Here is a 10,428-nt window from a genome sequence, read left to right on the forward strand (position 1 = left end):
TAAATAGAATGCTACTCATACAACACATCACCCCCAACACAACTACAAACAAAAGCCCAGCAGAGCTACTCATGGGCAGAAAGCTAAGGTCCCCACTAGACCGGTTGCACCCTACGTGCAACCCGGAGAAACCCCCAGGCTCGTCCAGTAGACACCGGACATTTAACACTGGAGATACAGTCTACGTGAAAAACTTCACCGGAGACCCACTCTGGGTGCCGGCACAAATAACCCAGGTAACGGACCCCCGGTCGTACTGGCTACAAACCACAGATGGAAGAAGCTGGAAGCGGCACATCGACCAGTTACGGTCAAGACTAGCCACTGACAGCACCAACACCCCGCAAACAAACACTAATGAAGAAACTGGGAAGGGGGGGGGGAACCCGAACGCCGAAGAGGGAAGGCCTAACACGCAGGCAGAACACCCCCCACCCAGGACAAACCAAAAACAAATAACTAACCAGCCATACTCACCAGCAGACCTCGAACCGTTGCAGACGGGAGCTTCACCTGGAAGGAGCAGCCAAGCCAGCTCAACCAGCCCGGAGAGACCAGGCAGGAGCAGTGGAGCCGACAACTCGACTGACCCGGGTAGACCGGGTGGGAGCTGCAGCAATGGGCCCGGCTCACCCTTCCAGGCGGTTCCAGCGAGAAGCTCGGGAGCGACGCAGAGCCTGTCCGAAATGGTCGACGACAAAACACCTACTGAAACGCGCAAGTCAACCAGGCAAGTAAGAAGCCCGGCCTACCTGCGCGACTACGTCACACGCTACGTCGGACAAGACCAAGAGGGGAGGGGTGTTCTATATTAGCATTCTCCAAACCTCGCAATCCGATTGGTCTGCACGGGCCGCAATCTGATTGGTCAACTGAGCGGCCATGATTGGTGCGCTAGGAACCTCCCGCGATTGGCCGAGCCGATCACGGGAGATTCAAAGCCCTGTCATTGGCCGCCGAGCTGCCGGCCGGCTCTATAAGAAAAGCCGCGCTGAGCGCAGGTCCTGTACTTAACTGTATATTCAATAAAGAGCTGAATGTGCACTTTAAGTCTCGTGTCTCAATGCGACCCGATCTACCCGGGACCGATCTCCCAGACATAACAAATTCAGTCACTGAACAGTGCTTCTTAATTTTGACAAGTTTAAGATGTGTGGATTTCAACTGCTAGAATTCTGTATGCTGGTGAATTCTGGGAGTTGAAGTCCACACATTTTAAAATTGCAAGATTGAGAAACGAGAGTTGAAGATATACTTGCAAATGTAGCTGGCTTTGTGTACGTGTTTGGAAATAACTTATTCTTGATCTCAGGCAGTTGACTGTTAAGGCTGAGTTTTCCTCTGAAAAAAACAATTTCCTGGAAGGCAATTTACAGAGAAGGGGAGGATGGCAGTATAAACCTACTTCCCATTTTTTCAAATTACTGTCAGGGAGCAAAACTACATTCTATAAGAGGACATTCAAGTGCCTCATTGCTTAACTTCTGCAACCCAGAATATTTTCACAATTATTACAACAAATCTAGCTAGGATAGGGAATCGGAAAAGGGCCTGGTCTTTTTTTACAGCCCTAGATGGAGATGGAGATGCTAAAGCTCAATTTGCTTTCCAGAATGGTACATTTAAGTTCTCCGGTGCTTGCCTGTTGTTCTCATAAGCACATTCAGCTGCGCTCTAAAATTAGAGCTTGCTCCTGAAATGAATACAGTTGCTCTTCAATCACCAGGCTGCAAATTGAACAATAAATTCTTGTCTCGTAGTATTTCATGCTGAATTAGCCAGGCTTGGGGAGGTGGGAGGGAAGACTGATCTACCTCCTGCATCTAAGGTCAGAGACCGGAGGACATTAGGAATACTTTTTTTCATCTTCCTTGTACAATTTGTGTCCAGTTTCAGCTTACCAGTTATCACAAAATAAAATGTTCTTCTTAGGATTTAATAGCAAAGAGGATTGAATATATTTTAGGTTAAAACAAACGTGTAATTTGGATTATGGTATGAGGAAATAAGTTATTACTCTATGTTTTGATTCCAGAAGCGATCCCAGTTTCTTTCAAATTTTTAACCAAAGCTATATGTTTGGATTACTGATCTATTACATACCTTCATAAGTTACTATTCTCCTGTGATAGATATGTCTTGATGAGAGAGAAGGGGTAGGAGAAAGGGAGAGAGAGAAAGAGATTTAATATATATACCTTCAGATCAGACTTAGGCCATTGTTTTGTATACTTCCCCCATGCCTGTAAAGTTGCTTGTGACAAGCAAAGAGGGAAGTTAGTCCTTGGATGGCATAATCTAGTCATGTTAATCACTCTGAGAACTAGCAGGTATTGAAATCAGTTGGAATCAAAGTGTATCAGGGCACTACCTTCCAGATACATTATATACTATTATAATGGTATCTGTATCTGAATACACCATTATATGGTTCTTTATCCTGGGCCTCCATTTTCATTTTCCACAATGCTTCCTCTTTCCAGCATTTTTCTGAGTTTTGTGGGACATATAAATTGCATTAGTTGTACCAATTGTATTAGAAGTACTGTACCAGAAAAGCTTGCTGGAGCCCAGTGATGAAATGAGATTTTGCCGACTGTCCTCAAATCTGATTTATTGGCAGAGCTTAATTTAGCAAGGTGTCTCTCCCATCTGAATGTTCCTGGTTACACCAAAGCTCATAAGGAACAGATATAAAGTTCATTAAGTGCAGCCAAGGGTTAGTTTTTCTTCAGCTGCTCTTTGTACTTCCCTATCACTCAGCACTGTAAATAAGGCAGACTGCAAGACCCGGAAAAGGGTCTCCTGCGGACACTATGCCATTACACTTAGAACTAAGATAGGCCACAGTTAGCTTATGTAATATTGTAACTTTAATTTATTAATCCAAATCTTTGGGTCCACCCTGTGACTTTTTCCGTTGTCCACCTGATCTTTTTCTTAGTCTTCTATGGTCAGAAGTGCATGACAGCTCTTTGCTCTCCTTTTCCCATATTACATTCCCACATTTTTGCATCATGTTGTGCTAAATGCTGTTGAAATGTGGTGTCTGTCAGTGGAAGCATTCTTAGTAATCCCCAGGGAATCAAAACCGGGCCTCTCTTACAGCTGACCAAGACAGGTGTACAGCAAACGGTAGCTGTGCAAATCTGAGGAAACCTGAGTGGGGATTCAAGCTCAAGGCTCTGAGGGTTAGGGAATCCTTTGCAGATTTTTTCCCCCCTGCAGCAAGACTAAAGTGCAGAAGGCAATGGTATTCCTATTCGGCCAGTAGAGCAGCACAAAAACAGTAACCTCTTTAATGGATGGATAACAGTTATTTAATTGAAAAATTAGAGCTGGTAACATTCATATAGCACACTAAGCCATAAGCCAGAGTCTATAGGCTTCAGAAGTTGGATCCTTACAAGATACAAAATCAAAACCAAATCTAGTATGTTATGATTTAGTGTATGAACCCAAGCATACAATTTGCCTCTTGCATGGTATTGCTGAGATAATAGCTCTTGATATGGATAAAAGTTGTGTGAAGAAGCATACTATTGTCTACCCTGAATTTTCTTCCAATCCATTTCAACATGTAAATTAGTATTACACTGAAACAAGAACATGTAAGCATTGTACTGTAATGTTATTTGCAGTTAGCTTTAGTTAAAGTCTTGCTCTGTGTCTGTAGCCTAATCACCTGTTTCTAAATTCCTTATCTCAGTTTACTTAGCCTCTCCAGCAGTGACCCAAATTTTTGACCCATTAGCATGTGTGCATCTGTGCCCTGGTGGGCTGCTGCTGGTTCAGACCGGCTCACCTGTACCGGTAGTTCTGACCACTGGTTGGACCTGCCCACTTGCCCCAGTGTTGTCCCATCCTATGTATCTGGCTCACTCACCCTGCCCATGCAGCCCAGCTGAATTCAGCACCTCTCCTTCTCTTCTCACTGTGGCTGCCACGCGCAGGAAATCCCTGTGTTTTTGCAGTTGCGTTCAGGTTTGCACATTTTTGATTCTGCACTAGGTGAACCAGTTGTTACACTATGTGCAGCCCACCTCTGCATATATCTGTATATAATAGAACAGATGCTGATGCTTGAACAACATGTCTTACATTGCTGCTGTTGTGAGTGCTAAGCAATACTGCTCTTTATAGTGTTAAATTTGTTAGGCTCAAAAGAATAACTGCCTTGTCCCTCAGATAATTATTAACATGTAAGAAATTATATAGCTATAAAAACATGTAAGCCTATTCTTTTAAAATATTTATTGTACATGCCATATGGAATCAGCTATGACTGAAGCAGCTGATAGTAAGAAAAGGCAAAACAGTTCATACTAGGGTCTGTCATCTGACTTCATACCAGGCGGAATTCCACAATTTGCAACAAGTCGTTTGAAAATGCAACAGTTACCCTTTTAGTAGATGACTCTCTGCAACCATGGAAAGAAGAAACAGAACAGGGGAAGTGTGGCAGTGGCATTTGTGTATTAGCACTGAACAACACATGCACGGCACTATGAGGTGAAGGAATAGAGCTAGCAAAGTGGATTGTATGAACAGTTCTACCCAGAGAAAAGCAAAACACCATGAGGTATTGCAAACAAATGCACAAAGAACACAAAATTAAGAGAGAGAAAAGGAAGAGCTAAAAAAAAGGAAATGAGGTTCTGAGAGAATCACACCGGCTAAATTCCTGACTGAATCAAACATTCTGGTTTAAAGCTCTCCATAACCTAGGTGGTTGCATTTGCCCAATTTTTAAGATTTAAAGTCTTTTTTTCATCAGTAACCAGGAGTTTATTAAGTCAGGAATAGTTCATTGGAAGTTTTGAATCCTCCCACTTGCAAATCCCTTTCATCTACTCACCCCAATTTGAGAAACAAACTCTAGTCATAAAATGAGATAAAAAAGGAAGGATGCTTTTGTTGTGGCAATGCAAATGTACCAGAGTTCTAGATCATGCAATTCTTAAACTGCAGATTCTTGCACCCCCATCTCTTTTGCTCAGGTCTGAAAATTAAGCTTGTTTATTGTGCTATAGAATTCCTAAATACTGTATATATTCAACAAAGAGCTTAAAATTGTAAGCCACCCAGTACCCTTTGGTAAGATGGGAGGCCAATAAATGTAATGGACAAACAAACAAATAAATCACATTTTTTAAAATCCTTTTGGAGCACATAAATTTTATGCTTGTTTCATTTATTGAGCCTAAACAGATTAGCATGAAAACATGGAAGAAAAAAAGTACATATTTGGCTTTGCTTTCTGTAATTCCGAGAACAGAACCCTTTTGACTTCTCAATCCTTCCAGCTGACTTTATGCTTAAAATTCTGGCATTCTTTTCTGTTTTCTCACATGTGTGACATTAAGTAATTAAAATTTCATTTATTTTTGTGATACTGTGTACATTTCAACAGTCAACAAAGTATAATTCACCTACCAGAAAGACAGATATACCTGCAGGCATCTATAAAAAAAAATAGGAAAAATGGAACTTTTTTTATTAGTAGAACAGCCTGTGAGGGAATTCTGAGATTAGTAGGTCCTTCCTTCCTTCCTTCCTTCCTTCCTTCCTTCCTTCCTTCCTTCCTTCCTTCCTTCCTTCCTTCCTTCCTTCCTTCCTTCCTTCCCTTGATGCTAATGGGAGTGTAATGAATGAAGTACGTATATTTCAAGACTAGTGTACTTAAGTCATTCTGGTAGCTTGTAATTTAAGATTATAGATTTTCTTCTGGAATGCTCAGAAGGAAAATAAAATACCTTCTCCTAACCCTAACTTTAACCTCCCCCCATATTTATTTATTTTATTTTAGACCATTTATATCATTTCCAATGTTAGTCAAATAACTCTGGGCAGCTAACAAGGTATAAAAACAAAATTAAAGTTTTTTTTTAAATCCTGTTTTTATTATTTCCATAATAAATGGAAATTTGGAGAGTTGTACTTCAAGCACATGGGGAAGGCATCAAATTGGGTGAAGCTGCCATAAGCAATGATGGTTTCTCAGGGTTAATATCATGGGAAGACCTTGTGATTTCTACTCCTATGATTTTGGAAATTATGAAAGGAAATAGCTATAATCCATTCTATCTGGCCTTGGTCATATTAAACTTGGCTTGGTTTATTTTTCATTAACTGAATAAGTTCAACTCTGTAAAAAAAGTGTTTTTTAAATTCATAAGAATCAGTCATATGTAAAAGCATTACATATCTGTGCTTCTCACTCTCTTATTATTAGAAATAAAGACAAATATTCCCAAAAGATTCATCTGCTCTTGTGACTGCTAGGCAATACTGTCCTTTATAACTATTAAAGCTGTTAGGACAGTTAGGCTGAAAAGTCCCCTAGATCACTATAAAAACATGGAAGAATCCCAGCCTTCTCTCACTGTATTTTTCTTGCACATTATACCATCATATTTGCAAAACATGCAGTCCTCAATATACAATCACGTCCTAAATTTCTGTTGCTAAGCAAGACAGTTGTTAACTGAGCTTTGCCCCATTTTACAACCTTTCTTTTGCCACAGAGGTTAAGTGAATCACTGCAGTTGTTAAGTTAGTAACACAGTTTTAAATGCAACTGGCTTCCGTACTGACTTTGCTTGCAGGAGGTTCCCAAAGTTGATCACATGACCCTGGGACACAGCCACCGTCATAAGTATGAGCCAGTTGTCAAGCCCCTGAATTTTGATCACGTGACCATGGGGATGCTGCAATGGTTGTATGTGTAAAAAAGGGTCATCAGTCACTTTTTTCAGTGCCATTGTCACTTCAAATGGTCACTAAATGAACTGTTGTAAATTGAGGACTGTCTTTATTATGCTTTTGTAGTTTGGATAGCATTGATCAGCATGACTTTTCTGTTTTGTTTCTCTTACATCAAGAGTGGGATTAATGATAATGTTATACCCTTTCAACTTCCCCAATGATGAAGTTTCTAGGGGGAAAGTGGCCAAGAATTTTGCATCCTTTTGGCGAAGACTCTTCGAAGACATGTTGTCTTAATCTTTGCTGTATTTACAACTTACAGACAAGAGTCCAAGCGAGTGGATCTGCTTAAAATGCAGAGATTCCAATAAGATGCAAGTTTCAGCTGGCATGCAAGCAGGCAGTGGCTGTTGCCAGGCAAGGGAAGGAGCATGGGTTGCTGGCATGGCAAATCTGGGGGCGGCAGAAAAATGCAGTTGGCCCACAAGTTATGGCAAGGTGCAAGTCCAGAAGTGGCTGCTGTTGTGTCAGGGAAGGTGCATGGGTGGCCTCTAAGCCACTCTAAGAAGTGGCTTCTGTTGGGTGGGAGAGGGTACATTGGTGGCTGGTGTGGCATGAGCATAGCAGGGCTGGGGCAACTGTTGCCAGGAGGGAGAAAGTGTGAGCATCTTACCAGAGCAACTTGCAATTTTCTCTGCCAGTGTCGCTTTGTTGAAAGCTAGCAGGAAAGATTGCAAATGGTGATCACCTGGGCATAGGATACCGCAACCAATGTAAGTGCAAGCTGGTTTCCAAAAGATCATGTAACTGTGGGAGTGCTGGGACAACTGGAACATCTAGCACTAGTTGTAAGGACTACTCATTCAGTAACAACATAACTTTGAATGGGTGTTGAATGGTTATTAAATGAGAGCTATCTATATATCCTCCTTTCTCTGTTATTTGGAATACATGAGAATGAAAAAGGCCCCTATTATGTGCCATTCATTAAACTTTAAATTATTTTTGGGGGAAAAAAATCACAATTTCACAGCCTTTGGTTCAATCAATAGAAGTCTTTATGGGTAAGAACATTTATTAACGTAATTTGGGGTGGGTGTGAATCGTATAGAAATTTAGCTGATGTTTTGGTATGTATGCAGAAGATAAAACATGTTGAACTTGGAAAAAAAAGTATTGTGCTTATTTAAATAAATGCCTAATGTGTCCTGGATGACTTTTTGTACATAAATCAATTTGCTTATTTGCATTATTCCCAGAACCAGTGCATTTAAATGATAAAAGTGAAATCTGACACACAGAGCTACTTATCATTAGTGTACGCTGCCACAACTTGTGACCTGTCAAATAAAATAAAAAAATTAGCTGAGGAATTGTGGCTTATCAAATGTTTGGGAAACTCTCTTTTGTCTTCTCAATAATAATTTTTTAAAAACCATCGTAATTGGCAGTAGAGAATACACTTTGTATGGGGCAGAGAAAAGAGCTTCTCTGTACAGTTGCCAAACATTTACCTCTTCCCAAATGTTGCTTTTATCTGTGAGATTTCTCCACATGTAAATTCATGTCTTTACAGCCTTTTTGAGAAAGTAAATAGAAAAGCAAGTCTCTTTACTCTCTGCAAATAGCCCCAGTGAGTATCAGTCATTGCCATGGGTGGCACACCCCAATAATTAAGGGCAGATGCATAAGCCATATGAAGGCCCATGTGGTGGGTTGATGTAAGGTTTTCTGAAAACATAAGTTACTAATTTTGCACGCATGTATCATATGCTGAAAGGCAGATTCAATATAAACCAATTTCAGACCACATCAATTTATGGAAATATGAACTTACTCTTTTGATCAGTGTGCTACCTGCATTTTGTAATCTTGTGAACACTGTAGTTTGCAGCTCACGATTGTGTGTTCAAAGGTGACACAAATCAGAATATATCCATTTTGAATGAGAAATGCATCAAGTCAGCCCTCCTTTAATATCTCTTTTCTTAAATCATAGTGATAATCTGGGGCCCATTATTTAAATGACAAAAGTACTTTAGGAGGTGGCAAATTTGAGCCCAGCAGTTCCTTTGCTTAGTCCAAGTCCCACAATTCTCCATCCTACAACAAGGATAATAATTGGTGATAAAGCTAAGTAATTTTAAACCCTGAATTGAACAGTGTTTATCCGTATCCTATTTTAGGTAGACACATGGGTTGTTTCTGATATGAAGCACACTATTACTTTTCTGTTGTCCAACCTACCCCATAATGTGTATCCACAGTTAACAGTTGTATTTGAATAACACACACATATGCTCATCAAAAAAACTTAAAGAAGGTAGAGGATATATAGTTACTGCCAATGGCATCTCCGGAATAGAGAAACAGAGTATCATTGAGGGAAATGGCAAATGAAATGGATAACCTGAAAGAAGACATATTTGTTGAAACTCAGAATGAGAATATTGTACAACATTTGATTCTTTGCAAATAATTGTAGATTATCTTAATGGAGGGCAAAATATGTTATAAGAGACATTGATTTCTAAGTGGACAGTATTTTTAACCTAACATTTATGTGGACTTGCAGTCAAACATCAAATAGGAACATTTTTTTTTTTCATCTCTTGATGCAAATTGTGTAGCATGATGGATATTAAATTAATTCAACTGGAAGCAATGTTACATTGTAGGCCAGGCAGGACAAAGGACTTCCCAACGTATTATAGGAGACTCCAGATCTACCATCTGCTTAAAGAGATTGTAATTAATTAAATGCATTCCACTCAGGCATTTGCTTAACCAAACTTTATTTCTATATTTAATTGGGAAAACAGCACCATTTGGTCATCAGGCTAGAAAGTGGGAGATTAGCCATGAAAGCCAGCTGGGTGACTTTGGGCCAATCATTCTCTCAGCTCCCAGAGATGCTGTTGTGAGGAAAAGAGGAGGTGGAAGGTGTGTTGGATACATTCACTGTCTTGAGTTATTGGTGAAAATAATAAAGACGGGACACAAGCAAGCTAGCAAACAAATTGAAATGTAGAGCCTTAACAAACGGATAAACGATTTTAACACAAACCTTCCACGTTTTCTGATCTTTGAGCATGTCCATCTAAAACAGCCTTTCTCACCTGGACCATCTTTTTCCAAGCGTCTCTACCTGTCCAATGTGATCGAAGAGATAGGGCATGTTGCAGATCCTGTTTGCCTAAGAGTGTCAAGTGGTGAGAGCCTTCTCTGGTGTAGCCCCTGCCTTATGCAATATTTTTCTCTTGGAGAGCAGAATGGCCCAAAAATGTGGATATGTACACAGCCCTGGGGCTTGGAATGTGTTAAGGGTTCCTATTTCTTGACTTTATTGTAAGTTGGTTAACTATTGCGGCTGCTGTATCTATTTTTTTTTTGATGTTTTAATTGCTTGATTGTTTAAACTTATAATTTTAGGATTATAAATCACTCAGAGTCACTTGGTTGAAATGATGTTTGAAATTGAATAAATAATAAAATAAATAATAATAAATAATGAAAAGGAGAACTGTAGCACCAATGCCCTTAGAGAACTTTGGGTTGGAAAAGTTGCTTTAAAACACAAACGGAGTTCCCAGAATTTTATAATAACTGTGATTTTTCTAGACAACAGCTCTATTAAAATGGTTATACAAAGTTTAGGAAATGGATGTTCAACTAGAATAACTTCAAGAGATTTTATGCATTAAATGCTGTAGTGGCACA

The sequence above is a fragment of the Notechis scutatus genome, chromosome 1 (assembly GCF_049901735.1).
Source record: "Notechis scutatus isolate UNSWTSFEM ecotype Mainland chromosome 1, rNotScu1.2, whole genome shotgun sequence".
Classification (NCBI taxonomy): Eukaryota; Metazoa; Chordata; class Lepidosauria; order Squamata; family Elapidae; genus Notechis; species Notechis scutatus.